Here is an 18,184-nt window from a genome sequence, read left to right on the forward strand (position 1 = left end):
GATATAACTTTCTAATTATTTAGTAATTTCTTTCCTATGTTTTCATTAGAATTTCAGAAATACACATTTGTCATTGCATTGGCATCCAGGAGTCCTGCCATTAAGAAATTCCCACTCTTGACCCACAGATAATTATGCAATTAATTTAAGTTTCATATTGGAGCCCCATTACCAAACAAATAATGAAAATAATCAAACTTATCACAATGTACTATATGATATACAAAGCAATTTTCATATCACCAGTTTATTTAATCATCAAAATCCTGCTGTGAGATGCAGTATCACAATCATTATCCATTTTACAAATGAAGAAATGGAGACTCAAAAAGACAAAATAACTTTCCAAGGACATAATTATTAGCAAATGGAAGAGTTGAATTTAAGAATTCTGCACCACTGACTACAGATACTGGATGCCCTTTCAGCTTCTAAGACTTTGGTATACCTACTCCATAGCTAAGGACAGGAAGCAGAGAGATGAACAAGACCTTGTATAAGGCCTGAAGGTACTCTTCTTGCCTACAGGTAGTTTTGTGAAAAGATATCTGGCATAGACTATTCCTTATAATATACATACCCAGGTGCTTATACTCCTCCATTATTGGCTAAGTGTGTGCACGTTTCATATAATGATTTCCATAGCTATATTTTACATCTTACCAGAATCTTGGGTGGCTGGATTCTCTAAGTTCAAAGATTTGCCTTATTTAGTTTTCAACACTGCACAAAGCTAAAATATCTTCCCTTGCACCAGTAACTAGAGTGGAGGATCTATGGTGCCCAACAGGTTACTGTAGCATCACAGAGGAAAACACAAAATGGTCCTCATAGGAAAATGTATAATGTGCCCTTACAGCACTGTTCCTTGACTGCAATAAGGAGTCAGGAAGTGGTAGTTGGAACCCTCTGCAGAGCAATCTTAGAAATTTGAATTAGAACCATTGAATTTAGTTATTGCTTTAATTTCTATTTGATTTCCACTTTTAATATCACTGCCATTTTATGGGTGTTAGTATGAAGTTCTATTTTCTTAGTTGTGTTTTGTAACATTTCTTATCTACTTATATTTTTAAAATATCCTAGCCCTGCTTTAAGAAAAGAAAGTGCCATGTGTCATCAAAAAGCAAACTTCGAGAGAGAAAGAAAAATTCTAGGGCAGAATTGGAATCACAAAAACCATTTTAAATAGCTTGGTTTGAAAGACAATCATGTTACCTTTAATGTATTTAGTTAATATATTAATTATGCTCAGCACATTTAGTTTATAATCTTAACCTTCACTTTGAGGTAACAGGAATAATAATAAACGTATTCGTAGCCCTATGTTTATTTTAACTGCCACCCAAAAGGAGGGATCAGTCAATTGTTAGAGCCGCTGTGGCACAGGGCAAAAGGGAGCAGAATATGAGAATATGATTCAGGTGGTTTATTGGAAATAACAAGAATCCTTTTCCCCCAACTTACCAATTGTGTGACTTTGGATAAGTCACTTAGGCTCCCTGAATCTGTTTCCTATCTGGCAAATATGGGTAATAATAGTTATTGAGTTGCGGTAAAGATCAAACTGGATAATTCATGTAATGATACAAGTTCATATTTATTGTGAGCTAATCTCATTTACTGTGTCTGGCGCAATTCTCAGTCCTTTAGGTAAATTGTTTTATTTAATTTTCACAACATCCCCTTTCAGTAAGTACTGTTATTATCCCCAATTCACTGAAGAAGAAACTAAGGCTCAGAGAAGATTTAGTAACTTGCTCAGGGTTGCACAGCTGATAGCAAAGTCAGGATTCAAACCCAGGCCATTTAGCTCCAGTGCTCATACCCCTCACCAATGGGCTGTATGACCTCTCAAGTCAAATTGCTGGTGGGGTTCTAGCTCATAATGGTGCGCAGTGAAAAGTTCTTATTATAGTTAATGTCTGTAAAATGTGGTTATCGAAAACCACCTTGCAGGGCTATAGTAAAGATAAATGGGACTTGTGTATGAAATTACATGGCACAGACCAGCCTCTTAATATATGGACAGCATCTTTTGGATTACATTCTTTAAAACACAGAGTAAAAGAGAAGAGTTAAGCTGGGTGCAGAGGACAAGGGCTGCATCACAGGGTGGCAACAGGGCAGGCACTTGGGGGCATTTTTGGATTCAGAGGAGGAGATGTGAAGGCTTCTGTTGAATTGCTCTGCTGCCCAATCTAGGGCCTCAGCAGATGGAAGCCTCAACTTCTAGCTATTTATCAAAAAGATCTTCTCTGACCTGAGATTGCCACTACAGGCAGGATTCCATGCTGGAAAATGTCTTGTACAAGCCTTGGAGGCAAAGGAGAATGCTTAGATATGTTTCCGTGCTGAGAGGACAGAGCCCGTGGAGAGAAGGTTGTTGAAGACACAGAAAGGAAAGGGACTAGTTGAGTATTGTGGTTAAAACAAAGGGCTTTGGATTCTGATGGGCTTAGCTTCTGTCTCCAGCTCTGTCACTTACAGTGTCTCATCACATTTAGACTCTGTAAGCTGCTATTTATTTATATATAAATGGGTATAATAATAGTTTCTGTCTCCTAGGACTGTTGAAAAGATAGTGAACTAAAAATCCTAAGCACACCCTCTCCCTCCTTCTACCCCCACTGAACAGAACCCCTTTTGGCCAAAGGGATCCCAGAAAAACCTTGAAACTGAGTTCCTGGCTGTGAAGGGAAAGTAGGGGGACATACCTCAGACAATAAGACACTGAATTACTAACAGGACCTAAGGCCATGCAGAGCAAAGATTAAATCACCTGCAGGCCGTCAATTTGCTTAAAAGATCACTTGAATCTCTTTATTGTCGCTTGTCTTTGATTAACAGACTTCCCTGTTTAACTTAAAACATTCCAAGCCTTTAGACAAAGCTTCATTTCCTTAACCAATTACAAAACAAAGAATCTTTGAATCTACTTATAACCTCTTAAGTCCCCCAGTTTGAAATATCCCACCTGTTTGGACCAAACCAACGTACACCTTCCAGGTACTGATTTATGATTTTACCTGTAATCCCTGTCTCTCTAAGATGATAAAATCAAACTGTCACCCAACAGCCTAGGGACCACTTGCTCAAGACTTCTTGACTGTGGCTCCCCGGGCCATGGTCACACATGTTCAGCTCAGAATAAACCTCTTTAAATTATTTTGTAGAATTTGGGGTATTTTTCTGGTAACAAAAGGGAATATTTTTTTTCACTAAAATTGAATTTTAATTAAAATGGATTTTTTATAGCTTAATTGGGAGATAATATACATAGTTGGCACTATCAAGTAACAGAGTATGTCTCTTCAAGGAGTCAAGTGTCTTTCATGTGTCTCGGTGTTTTTTTTTTTTTTGAACAAAAGGGAATATTCACCTAAAACACTTGGTGCTGTGGCTAGAACACAGTGAGAACTAAATAAATATTAGCTTGTATGATGCTCTTGGAGTGTGTGAAGGTTGGAGCTGCCTGGCCTTTGGGCCTGGACTATAAATCTGCCAGTCAAGACTGATGAACCAGAGCATGGCAAAAAATACTAAACTCAGAAAACCCTGCCAACTATATGTGAGAGAGCCCCTGTGGGTCCCAGGAACCAGGACTGCCTATCAGAGGAAAAACCCATATCCTACCAGTTGCAACACACGATTTTGCAACATACTGTTTACTGGGGCAACGCTTGACATTTATGAGACCAAGATAGAAATCGACAGGATAAGAGTTAGTCCCGGCTTAAATTTCAGGGAGTTTGTCAACTCGAGCTATGAAAAAGCCACGTCTATAAAGACAAATTCCGTTAACTTCGACGGGTGTGCATATGTAAAGGTGAAACGGGGGCCTCTTCATGTCATTTTTACATTTTCCGGCACTGCAGTTTTTCTTCTTTTAAAGCATTCTTCTTAAAGACGTGTGTGAACGTTGACAAACTAGACAGGAAGCTTGGGGAATATGAATACGCGTAAATACCAAGTCAGACATTTTTTAAGGATGTCATTTATTCTAAAGTGTGTAAGAATTACTTCAAAGCCATTAGTGTCTGGAATTCTCTAAAGGTAGAAAAACGTTTTAAAAACACACTCTTCCAATCAGACTTTAATACTGTTAAAGATAGATTTTTTTTTTTTTTAATGAGAAAGAAATAAAAAATACTGCTTTTGACCTGACAAACCGTAACATTTGTCTATAGGCTTTTCATCGGGATCTCAAATACGACATCTTGAGGTGTTCAGACATGAGGAGTTATTCCGGTTAGAAATTTCAAGGAAGAAAATTGTGTTGCTGACTTGAGTACTATAGATTCTATATTTTGGGATGAGTCAAACCTGGAATAGCATTTATTGTTTGACTTAGATTATTGCAGATTTTGACATGTTTCTTCTGCTATCGTTGCAATAAGAAGCAAACAATGCTCCTTTCTTCTTCTTTTACTTCCACCCATCTTCAAATTATGTGTTGAGAATTTTTGCATCGCAGTGTGCTCTAGATGGTCCTGGGAGTGACACAAACAAGGATAAAATATTAAAGTGTCCAATGTTGAAGATTTTAAGTGAGTCACAAAAATCTGCCAGCTTTTAAGAGCAAACCTCTTCACAAAAGAATGATTTAAAATAATGAAGGCAATCATGGAAACTCCCCGTTGCATTTCATTCCTGGTAGTTTTCACCAGCTTCCCTCATCTCCTGGTGCTTCCCTTCCCAAATATTTCAGAGAACGTAAATATTGGTTCTGGACTAACACCTCACCCTGTGAAAACTTAATGGAAACTTTGCTTTCTGTATTTACAAGCTTCATTCTTTGCTTACTCTCTGAAACATAACAGTCTGATGACAATTGCTTCTCATAGTGGATGGGAAAAATGGATTTGGAAGGAGGAGAAACCCTTGTTAGATTGAGACTTTTGCTGATTCTGGGAACGAGTCTGATTTGAAGTTGCAAACACTGAAGTAATCTCTCTCTCTCTCTCTCTCTCTCTCTCTCTCTCTCTCTCTCTCTCTCACTCACGTGAGAAGAATGTGAAGAAGTAAGTTCATCAGAAAACTCTCCCCCATCATTTTTACACTTGAAATACAGGAAAGATTTTTTTCGTGGCACCAAGAAGGGGAAAGAGAAATCCAGAGGAAGGACAATAAATGAACAGAAGGGAAAAGTAGAGAAAGAAAAACAGTGTACCAACATTATGTGTTCCCAGCCTCTGTCCCAATGACGTGTTTACTCATTCATTTGAACATGTACCTGGAATTAATATTAGTGTCTATAGACAAAGGCGAGTGATCCCTGGGTGATTTTAGGCATTTATTTCTTCTTCTCCTTAGTTTCACTTGTAGAATAAATGGAAAATAACTTTCAGACCAAGCAACTTGTTGGAAATAACACTTTTGTACATCTGAACTTTTTTCTTACCACTCTGTGTGAAACACTACTCTTGTCAACAAGTGACCAGTTTGTGAGATGAGGTGATAATTAAAGAATATTTCTATTGCCCTGCTGAAGTAGTTGAAAATATGTGACATGCAGTATGGTCATGGAAATAGAGACAAATTATAATTACTATAATACAAGCTTGATATACCCATCTGAAAAAAATACCTGAGGATTAAATTAATTAATCCATGGGAAATACTAGAACAGAGTGTGGCATGTAGTAAGGGTTCCTTAGCTATCATTGTTATTATCTAGGCTTTCTCTTCTTGTCAAATGCTATTTTACTTTAGACACTTCATGTTTATGGATATTAGAAGAAACTGGAAAAAGAACTTGAATTTAAAAGGAATCTGAATGATTAAATTGTCCCAGGAGCCCAAAATGAGTTTTATCTTCCCCATACTGAAAATCAAACTTTGCATGTGTTCTCATCTCATTTCTGATTCGTGTTCAGTGAAATGAATATTAGCTTAGAGGTATGATGAAAAGGATCTCAGATCTGGAGACAAACTCACACTCAAACTCTGCCATGTTCTTTGTGACTAGGACGGTTACTTTCTGTGTAATCCTCAGTAGTATCATTTATGTAATGGGATTAATTGCCCTGTGGTTGGAGGAAAGATAACGTGAAAACAAATGTGAAAACTAGATATGGTTTAAAATGGATGCATTTTAATGAGTTATGACATAAGCATATTATTTGTCTTTCGAAGGATAAGAAAAAAATCACTGAATCATCTGTAAAGGTAGCTAGTAAGGACTTGACTTCAAGTCTTAGCTCTCTCTAGAATCTTTAACAAGTCTGTTGATCCATTAGTTTATCTTTCCTTATGAAATAATGTGCTTTTCTTCAGTAGCTTTCTTCCCTTTCCTCCTACCCAAGGAAGGTCTTGGGAATTTAAAGGTGCACCAGATGAGCCTCCTGCTCTGTTGCGTGCTAGGCAATCAGGTTCACATTCTGACATGAGAAGAACTCTATTCTGGACATGTACAAGGAGATACTGGAGGATGAAAGAATGTGGCTGAAGCTGCCTACAACAGTCCGAGAAAGCTTCAAGGAGGAGGGTCCACAGAAATCCTCCTTTCATTCAGGAATGAATGAAATTTCTCCCAGCAATGAAGAAATCTCATTGGCTAATAAGGCATAATGCAAAGCTAAGGCCTATGTATACCTGTTTCCTAGCAGGGTTGTCAAGCAGAAAACATTGGCTTAGACAAAAAGCCATCTATCATAATTAGATAGTGTCAGTATTATTCAAAAGCAAAATAAAAATGTTTAGAAATTTCACTTCCAATACGAATGGTAATATTTATTGCTTACTAAATACGAGGCTTTTTCCTACATACATTATAGGTTATAACTCACTGAAGATGCTGCTATTATTACACCCATTTGACAGAGGAGAAAACTGAAGCACAGACATGTGCAGATACTTGCCAAAGATTACACATCTAGAAAGTGAAAAAGCAGAGATTTGATCCAAGACCGTCTGGCTCCAGAGTCTAGGCTCGTATCCATTACACTCTACTGTCTCTACAGCAACAATCTGGAAGTTGAAATACCAAGGCGTTATTTCCAATGCTTTAAAATATTATTTACACTACAAACTAGTCTAGGTGATTTTCTAAAAACAGGCCTTCACAGTTTTGCAGTCATTGCCAAAGCATGTAAAATGTGAGTTTGGGAGATTTACTAAGAATTTGAAAATCATTTTCAGATTCTTTTGTAGAATTCCATGGGAACAGGAAAAGAGACTCCAGGTTCATAATTATAAGTGTTTGGCATTTCACCCATCCACAGTAGGGAGGACACTGAGCTAATCTCTTTTTTATTGACTTCGGTTAGCTGTTTAGTCAATCAATCAATAGTCCATGTTGCAAAAGGCAATTTGGTTGGATTTATGTTAAAAATTAACAGTTGCGAAAATCAGAGGGAAGTTGGGTCCAAATGTTTTCCTCCTTTGAGAGTGACATCGTTCTCCTAGGTGACAGTTTTGAGCTCTCTGCCTCATTTATAGCTGAAGAATGTGGTTTGCCTGTTGTGATATTCAGGTTGTCACATTAAAAATATTATTATTATTATTTAATGACTTCCTAGGTCTTGCTTTATGCTTGCTCAAATCCAAGGTGATGAGCTCACTACTCTGAGCAGCCTTGCTCTGGCCAGCTGCCACCCCTTTGCGGGTGCCTGGGACTCTGCCCCTGAAACACCGGCATCTGGGAATTCTCTGGGGAGGCACTTCTCTTCCTTTCTCTTTCCCTCATTTTCCTCCTTATGTTTCTATCTCTTCCCCTCTGCTCTCTTTCGCATATCCCCCCCAAAAACGCTCCGTTCTGCTTTTGGTTTTAAGAATGGCCTTGATTACAAATGCCTGTTCAGGCAAACCCAGCCTCTCAGAAAGAAAACCCTCCATGGCCTTGGAGGCATCTCAGGTGACACTTTGAGTGGTGCCAGGGACACTCAGAATCTGCTGCAGTTCTCGTCTCTTTATTAGGCCCCAGAGCCAAGGCTTCTAGGAGGAGCCTCACTTGTCAGCTGTCAGTCAGGAGGCAGCCTGTCCCTCCCAGGTGCTGCCCCTGCCACAGGGGGGTGACCAGACTGTAAAAATGAAATAGACTTCAGTGGGATGCCTGAAATTCATTTTCTCCCTTGGATGCTTTCATCTCACTCATTTCACTGTGTTTACAGGCCCACAGGTTTCCTGAGGGCAGCCATGATTTAGATTTACAGTTCCCCAGGCAGTCTGATTCTGAGGAAAAGTTATAACACCTGTAATGTATTACTGTCTCCTAGAGGAGCAAAGCATGTCAGGGGCTGTGGAGGTTGGCTACCCCAGTAACTGCAGACCCTCTCTGCACTGCAGCACTGAAAAAATGCAGGCTGGCTGGACAAGCCTCAGCCTCTCACCACCTCCCTGCTCGCGGACACACAACACTGAAGTTCTTAGAGATGTGGGGTGTGTGTGTTGGGGGGATATGGTAATTTCAATGTGTGGTTCTAACAAAAGTCCAGCAGCCACGCCCCAGACAGTGGACATGACAGAGAGAGTTCGGGTGTAAGGCACAGAAACTAGACGGGGTTTCAAGGGGATTGAAAACACAAGACCGTCTGGCTGGGATGGGGAAAGGGGTTGCTGTCAGCAAACACAGAAGCTCCCTACAAATGCCTACCTCTCTCGTTGATTCATTTCACTTACAGTTTGGTGCATTTTTGCTAAGACAGGGTAGAATCAGCATTAAGCTGAGCCTGGAGGGGTGTCGTCAAATGGGTGCCTGCAGGGCCCCAAGCCGAGTGAGAGGAAGTGATGAGCCCCGCCCTGCGAGGTGCCAGTCTTGGTCATTTTCTGGTAGGAATTCAGCTTCCTTGAGGGTCTGGCTGCTGCCACTCAGCTGCTTACGCTCTTTGTAAGCAAAATCACAACAAAATCACTTTCTGAAACAGAAGGGGCCAATGGGCATTTGAAATGTTGAGCCAGGTTTATGGGACAGCTTGCCTCCAGCACAGGCTCCCAAACGTGGAGATCCAAAGGCTTCATTGTCCTTCCTCACGGTGCACTGTCCTTGTTCTCCAAGATCAAGTCTGAGTTCAATTCACTATTCCTGACATGTCTACGTTGCTCTCGCTTCCCTAAGGGTAGCCGACATACTGAGACACTAATTTGCTTCTGCACCCTCCCGTTCTTGTTTTGCTCTGCTGTCTAAGGTGCCAGAGGGGCTATTGGCTCTCACCGTGAGCTGCGCAGGTCAGTCAGTATGGTCACGAGACGAGTAAAGGTGTGTTTGAATCACTGGACGGAAACCTACACTCCTCTATATAATTAAAGGCAGCCTATTAATAACAAAAATTTGTTTACCATTTAGGAGACCATGTCCTACAAAGCCTGGTGATAATCTCAAAGCCTGGAAAAACATGATGAGCTCTGACATCAATATTCATCCTGCCCCTGCCTGATGCCAATGTGTCAGTGGTTATGTGCCCACCATTATAAATTCAGTAAATAATTTTTTAATTGGTACTGGATTTACTGTTAGACATGATCTGGGATACCGAAGGAAAAACATCAGTGACCCTTTAAATTTTAACCTTTCAGTTAGGGTTAGTTAGTAATTTTTAAAAAGTGGAGCCCTTCGAAGGACCAGCCAAAAGCATCAGGATCTTAAAGGGAAAGTTTACTTTAAGGAGGGCCAAAGAGTAAATGTCAAGGTGAGCAACAGAAAGAGTCCAGCACCCTAGTGGGCTCAGCAAACCCTCTTTCCTTTGCATTCTAGAAATACATTTCCCAGCTTCCCTTGCAGTTAAATGGAGCCACATGATTATCTTCTGGCTAATTTCCAGGTTTGGTCTCATGTCCTACATCTGTGTGCTTTCCCTTTCCACTGGACGCATGCAGAGGAGGACCAGGCCCTAATGGATGTGGAATCACATGACTAAGGAGCCTGGTCCCTGAATGACCCCATGGAACAGAGACCGCACTGTGCCCTTCTCCCCTCATCTACCTGAACACACACCTCCATCCCTCCATCCCATTTTAGCTTCTGACATGGGTGAGAAAAAAACTATCATGGCAAACCATTGAGATTTTGGGGTTTATACGTTTTAGCAATTAGCACTACTTATCCTAATGCATCTCTCTTTTGGGGCTCTGGATTCTAGACCATGAAAATTATGTGAAATATTTTTATTTTCAGTAATTTATTTGCACACCATGACCTTCTAGGGTATTGTTTTTAATGTTGTATTAGAAAAATATCAAAAAAAAAGAAAAATATCATTTTCTTTAAATATGAAATTTTTAAAATTTCTTCTACTCTTAAGCTATATTAGGTCATAAAAATAAAACTATTCAAGTTTACTCAGGTAAGTGGATGAATATTTATTCATTCATTTAAAAAAAATTGTGTATTGCCTGCCTACATTGTGCCAGGCGGTGTTCTAAATGCCAGGGATGGGGCAATGGTGACTATCATCAAGTAGGAGCCTGCTTTCGTGGTGCTTACATTCTAATAGGGGAAGCCAATGATTTGAAAAATAAGTAAGTAAATAAATAATTTTTAAAAGTGGTAAGTGTTGTGAACAAAGTAAAGCAGCTTGATAAATAATAAAGCAATGTGATAAAAAATGCTGGAAATAGGGGTAGGAGCAGCACCCCTCTTCCAATGGGCTGGAAGTGCATTGTGGAATTGATCTGAAGGTCTCTCTGTATGAATTGTGATTTCAAGGTCTTCTTTCTATAAAATGCTCTTAATATCTATGACTAAGTAGAAATTGTGTTTGGAGTCCCTGCAGGATCTTTGTAATCCGAGGGGACTTTCTCTCTTGATGTAAGCGTAGGACATTTGTTTCTTCCGAAGTGGGCCTAGGAAATAGGCAAGTTCTCAGATCATGCCCAGTCAGCCAGTCATAGCTACCCTGAGGAACCTGATCCTGCTCTAGAGAACACAGCAGCTCCTTATGGACTTCCAGACCCAGCTGTGGGGAGAATGGGCACAGCAAGACCAGCTGGGTCCAGGTCCAGCAAGGGAATACTAGTCTATGCTGGACCAGAAATTAAAAATACTTTAAGAGATGGGAACTCTATTATGTACACTTTCAAATTTTCTCAATTTTTAAATTTTAGGAGAATGAAGTGAATGACCAGAGTCTGAAATGTGTTCAAATCTTTGATATCCCATGTATTTAATCAAAAGAGCAACTTTCAAAAGATAACTCTCAGTTAAAATAAAGCACCTTGTTATTAATCTACTTAACCAATATTTTACTCTAACCAAATTCCGAAAAGAAACTTTAGTAGAATACCTTACTGGTTTAGCATTTATCTCATACAAAGGTGATATAAGTCGAAGTTTTTTCTTTTGGTTAGAAACAGTTCAGGAATTTTGTATCTTCAAAACTTCAACATACCTTTCCCATCCCTCCCTGACACCCATCTTTTGTTGCTAGCAAGCCCTTTTTTTCCCCCATCACCAATGCTGTTTTTTTGGTCGAAGAGGTTCACCTTGCCAAAGAAGACAGGCAGGGTGATCAGTTTGTATAAAGACCCCCTAGAAGGACATGCCAATTTGCAAACACTAATATAAAGTAAATGTTCAACAGGAGAAAGTAAGATTAAATTAGACATGCTTTTGCTACCATTTAACTCAGTTTAGAATATTAATAATCTTAAGAAGAGCATCTCCTCTTTGCTTATATGCCATAAATAAATAAATAAAATGTTTTGAAGATACTAGAAGCACTCTTAAGGCAAAATTGCCTTAAGGTATGAATAATAAGAGCTTACATTTATAGTAGGCTTAATATGGGCCAAACATTGTGCCAAACACTTTACATGAATTATTTCCTTTAAAGATGAAGAAATGGAGTCCTGAGAGGTCATATAACTTGCTTAAATTTACATAGCTAGAAAGTGGCAGATCCAGGAATCCAATAATCCAAGACAGCCTGGCTCCAAAGTCCACGTTCTTAAATACCATATTTCTCATAATGAAAGATCAACAAATGTCAAATCATCCTTATGATGAATAGTGCATTCTGATTATATGGGAAAAAATCCATATTTCTAGACCAAAAATCCACTCTACTTTCCTTTTCATAATGAGGGCCTTTGAAATAGGAAATGCGTTATGGCCACTCTATACAGGACTTCTGACACACAGACTGTATAATCAGTTCTGAATCCCCACTGTTGATTTTTCTTCCCCACGGACATGTTGCTTGGGATTTATGTGATTTTTCTGTACCATGTTCTACTGTGACCAAATCCCACTTTACCTGACCCCGTTCTCCCAAGCCTGCATTCTATGATGAGAGCAAACCCAGGGAGAAAGGGATATTCAGAGAGAGAGATGTTAGGCAAGTTCCCTAAAGATTCAGCTTTGATTTTTATTCTTCTTCAAGATGTTACTGCCATGATAGCACTCTGGTATCGCTTGGGACAGCTACAGCAGAATTTCTTGCTGTTCCTATATTAAGAATGTGTTCTCAGAAACAGCTGGTGTGTTACAAATGCAACTGAGTGCCTTAAGAAGTGGGATGATTGGAATCCCACTCCTCAGCACACAGGCTGTCGATGTTTGAGAGTTGGTAAATGAGTTAACAGGAAGGGGTATGATGGGACCTGAGGGTGAGAGTGGGAGCCAGGCTCCATGCGTCTGCTGACTTCGTGAACCTGTGTCTTTCACCTAATCATGACCGTGGAGGACTGTTGTGGGAAGCAGTTAGTTTATATTTGTCAATCAATTCTCAGATCTTTGCAGTGAACCGTTGGCTGAGAAGAATGCTTTATGACAGTCTTCATGGACAAACTTGGATGGCATATGGGTAACTGTGAATCATTCTTCATTTCTTCTGAGATAAAATGGTCAAATTAGTGTGGGAGGGCTTTTTGTTCAGTTAGATATTAGGATAATGTCTTAACCTCAAGGTTGTATTGGCAGTAGAGGCTACACATCTCTTTCTAAAATAATCACAATGAACAATGATTGAATGAGATATAGTTTTCAATTCAATTTTATATACATTGTCCAGTTGATCTTCCAGAAAACAGTTAAGTGGGTAGAACAAGTATTACTGTTATCATGCCCGTTTAAAGATGAAGAAACAGAGACTTAAAGAGGTTAAGTGACTTGCCCAGTCTACCTGCCTAAGAACTGGTGCTACGTTCATTACTTCTGTGCCCTTCCTCTCTTCTGAATCTCTCCTTTTGGTTTACAGGACAGTGTGTTCTTGGTTCTTCATTTACCACTCGATTGTTTTTCCTTATTTTTTTTTTCTGGTGTTGTTGAAGTACTGGCATTCCAGATCTTTGTTTGCCATTTCCCTTCTCCCCCTTTTTTGGTAAGCTATCATTGGAAAAACTCATCCACCCGCTTTAGAAACCAAAGATTAGTTTGCTCTACATTCACTTTAATGTCTTTCTATTGTGTCTTCCTATACAGTAGAAGCTGGAAAGTTAAAGATAACATTTCCCAGACTCCCTTGCAGCTAGGTTTCAGGGTGTAGAATAAGTTTTGCCAATTAGAAAATATGTACGATTTTAACATCTTTATTGAGGTATGACTCACATACCATATAATTCACCCATCTAAAGTGTATAATTCAATGACTTTTAGTACATTCACACAGCCGTGTAACTACCACTACAATCAAGAAATTATGTAAGTTTTAAAAGGAAAAGTGAGGCCAAGGCCATCTATTTGCCACTTTTGATTGTCACTGCTGGCACACACAATCATGGAAGCACTGGGTTTCTCTGCAGCAGCTTTTTAGTAACCAGTTACTGACTTCTTATATGGCAAGAGGCAGTTGCAGCAGCAGCAGTGGTGGCTTCCAAGTTACTTAATTGAGCCTCCTAATTATTATGGCAAGTGTAGCTTTCCTGGCACATTATTTCTACAGCCATTTTCTCGTCATTATTCCTGAAAATCCAACTTAGATCCTGCTCCTCCAGCCTTTCCAATGATTTTATAAACACTTAATTTCCTTTATTAATTCCCTTGCTGAGTAAAGTAGCTAGAGTAATTTGTTTCTTACAAATGAACCCATTTGAGCTCAATATTTATATTTTTAACTTCCAACTTCTTACTAATCTTCTCCCATCTTGAAAGGCATCCCATAGTCAACATACCCCAAAATGAACTCGTTATTCTCATTCATAAACCTTCTCTTCCTCTTGATTTTCTTATCTCAGTGAGTAGCTCTACCCAATAGCATATTTACCAAGCCAATAGACTTGGAATCATCCTTAACTACTTTCCCTCCCAATTTCCCTCTCCTCTTCCATAATCAGTTAATAAGTCACCAAATCCTAGATCTCAGGGTTCTCCATTGTCTCTGTAACTGCTAGACCTTCATTTTCTGTTGCTTGGATTCTTATAAAGAGTAATAGTCCTTATGCCTGACTAGCCCTTCTTCCACTTTCAGATCATCCCACATGGATACCAGAGTGATCTCTCTAAAGCACCAATCTCACCACCACATGTTCTTTGTTAAAGTCATTCAGTAGCTTCTCTTGCCTAAACAGTAAAATGTAAAAGTTAAGCTCCTTAACATAGCATTTAAGGGCTTTCATAGCTTGGCCTCTGTCTAGCTCTTCAGGGTCATTTTCTGCTGTTTTTTATTTTTTCACATTTTATACTTCAGCCATTTTAAACTATACACCATGGCGTTTCACACTCTCTTATTTTAGTATGCAGTTGCTCAACCTATTTTACTGGTGAATTCTTATTTGTTTTTTTAAAAATCCTACTTAAGTGTCATCTCTGTGACTATAAAGACTTTATTGACCAACTTTGCTAAATGCTCCCACCACAACTCAGGGTAATCAATCATTCCCTCCTCTCTTCCATTCAGTGTATTGTATTATTGCCCGTATCTCACGTGTTATATTTGCTTACTTCAATTCTCTCCCACTCGTCTTGTACTGTGTCTCACTACCTGTGTGCCGTAGGCACCTAGCACAAATCCTGGTACAGAGCAGAAGCTCAGGACATACTTGAATAATTTCACTGAAATGGAACCCAGCCCCAGATCCAGAAATCTTCCACTAAATGTTTAAGATAAAGGAGGATAAATCACATATTGAAATCAGTATTGGCTCCAGCCTGCCTGGGAGAGGAGACAGCATGGTACAATCAAGAAAGCACTCTTCTTTAGCAACTCCACTTCCACGTGTATTCACTTCTGAGTCCAAAAGAATTGACAGCAGCAACTCAAACAAATATTGTGCACTGATTTTCATAGCAACATTATTCACATTAGCCAAAATGTGAAAACAACCCAAATGACCATTGGCAGATGAATAGATAAATAAAATGTGTTATATGCATACAATGGGATATCATTCAGAGTCCGAAAGGAATGGACTTCTGATACATGCTACAACGTGGATGAATCCTGAAGACATTATAAGTGAAATAAGCCAGACACAAAAGAGCAAATATTGTATGATTCCATTTACATGACATACCTAGAATAGTAAAAATTCATAGAGAAAGGAAGTAGAATAGTGGTTATCAGGGGCTAGGGAGAAAGAGGAATGGATACAGGGCTTCAGTTTGGGATAATAAAAAGTTCTGGGCTGGGTGCGGTGGCTCACGCCTATAATCCTAGCACTCTGGGAGGCCGAGACGGGTGGATCGCTCAAGGTCAGGAATTTGAGACCAGCCTGAGCAAGAGCGAGACCCCATCTCTACTAAAAAAAAAGGTAGAAAGAAATTATCTGGACAACTAAAAAATATATATAGAGAGAGAGAAAAATTAGCCGGGCATGGTGGCGCATGCCTGTAGTCCCAGCTACTTGGGAGGTTGAGGCAGGAGGACCGCTTGAGCCCAGGAGTTTGAGGTTGCTGTGAGCTAGACTGATGCCACGGCACTCTAGCCAGGCAACAGAGCCAGACTCTGTCTTAAAAAAAAAAAAAAAAGTTCTGGAGAAGAATAGTGGTGATGGTTGCACAACAATGTAAATGTACTTAATGCTGCTGAATGGTACACTTAAAATGGTTAAAATTATAAATTTTACACTATGTGTATTTTACAACAATTGCTGTTGTCCGAATGTTTGTTTCCCCCCAAAATTTATATATTGAAACCTAGTCACCAATGTGAAGGTATTTAGAGGTGGGGCTTTTTGAGGTGATTAGGACATGAGAGCAAAGCCCTCATGAATGGGATTAGTGTCCTTATAAAAAAGACCCCAGAGAGCTGCTTTTCCCCTTTCACCACATGAGGACAGAACTAGAAGGTGCCATCTATGAACCAGAAAGCGGGCTCTCACCAGACACCGAATCTGCCAGCGCCTTGGTCCTGGACTTCCCAGCCTCTGTGAGAAATAAATTTATGCTGTTTATAAGCCCCCTGATCTATGGTATGTTGTTATAGCAGCCTGAACAAATTAAGATGATGACTACAACAACAACAACAAAAACAACAGCACTCTTGTAATCAGGATATGTGAGTCTTAGTCTCAGATCTTCTGTCAAGTAGCTATGTAAGATTAAACGTGGTACTCTATTTTCCTGGGACTCAGTTTTCTTGTGTATGTAGTGAAAAGTCTGGAGTAAATGCTTGACAGTTCCTTCTAGCAATAAAATTATTTTGCCACCTGCTGAAGGATCCAGTTCTATTTGGTTGCATGTCCAAGTCACGTGACATGCTGCAGATGATCCACCACATCACAGCCCTGAGGAACCTTTACAGCTTTTCTCCTACAGGCTCCCAAAGTCCAGCTGAATTTCAGCAGAATGGTCCTAGCAATGGTTGACCAGAATGTGTTACTTATTTGTGGCCATAGCAGATCATAAATGGAACAGAGTATGTACCCAGAATTCAATTCACCATTCATCTATCCATTCATTCGTTCAGCATTTATTATGTGCCTGCCATGTGTCAGGGATTCTACTAAGTGCCAGAAATATAGATATCAATAAGATGTGTGGTTCGGAGCATTTATGGTATGGTAGGAAACACAGGCATGTTAACAAATACATAAAATAAAATAATTTTTCATTTAAAAATGAAAGTAGAGATATGTACAAAAAACTATGGGCTTTGTAGGGTCACTTATTGCCTGTGAGAAGTAAAATGTCACAAAGAAGGTTAATTTTGAGCTAGTCTTGAAGAATGAATTCATAAGTAACAGAATTCCTGATTTTCTCCTTTCCGGATCTACTCTCTGTGTTCATGTTGCCCCAACATGGCAGCTGGGGTATAAGAAGAATTTAGAAAAGGTTGTTGTATCTATGGCAGGATGGCTGCTATAAATAGCATTTTTTCTTAAACCTGATCTCTCCTGATACATTCTCATAAATATACCCTCTCTTAATATCTTTTAAAGATCCCCTTAGGCGAAGATAAAATATTACCCACAATCTGCTATTCTCTTAATAGCTTTGCCAATGTTTGCAGTTCCAATGTCAATAGTCATTATATAGCTTGGCTTTCAATGTGGGATTAAACCTCTTTTATTCTTGCAGTAATCAGAAAAGTAATTGGATAGTTAGTGGGCTCTTTGGAATTCCATTGAAAAAGAATGAGGTTCTGCCAGATCTTGTCATGGAAGAAGAAAACAGACACAAAAGGTGAAGAGAAAGCTCCTGAAAGGGAAGTGCTGATGGGTTACACCAGTCATAAAACAGACACGCAGCAGCCAAGGGTCACCAGCTTGGAAGATGTGCCAAAGTTGGCCAGCAGGTTCCAACACACAGGAGGTAGAAGGGAACTAATTAATTAAAGAATGTCAAACACATTGTCAGGGTGCAGACAGCCGAAAATAAAATGGACTTCACATGGTTTGACCAGTAGGGAAAGAGTAAGACTGAACTCCTAAGATATTTCTTCAGAAAAAGATAAGTTTCAAACATTTTGATTCTATCATGTTGAAAAGACAAATTGCTCTTCCAAATTCTGCCAGAAATAAAGGAACTAAAAGCTTTCTAAAAGGAAATAAAAACTAACATTTATTGAGCACATACTATGTGCCAAACACTGAGAGAAGCCTTTTGGGCGAACAAGTTGACACTTATTTGCAGGGGACACCATTTACGTTGTAGTATATGTGGAGTCGTGCAGTATTTCAGTGCTGGTGCCATTTTGTGTTACCTTGTTAATCCTTGTGAAAGCTCAGTGAAGGAGATCTTATTTTTACAGATGAGGAAACAAACCTGGGTCTTAACTCTGCTTCCCCAGTGTACTAGCTATGTTATCATTGAATGTTACTTAACCTTGCTGGACTTGGAAGTCCTTCCCTATCCCACTGTCCCATA

Source organism: Propithecus coquereli, unplaced genomic scaffold (assembly GCF_000956105.1).
Source record: "Propithecus coquereli isolate 6110/MARCELLA unplaced genomic scaffold, Pcoq_1.0 Scaffold403, whole genome shotgun sequence".
NCBI lineage: Eukaryota > Metazoa > Chordata > Mammalia > Primates > Indriidae > Propithecus > Propithecus coquereli.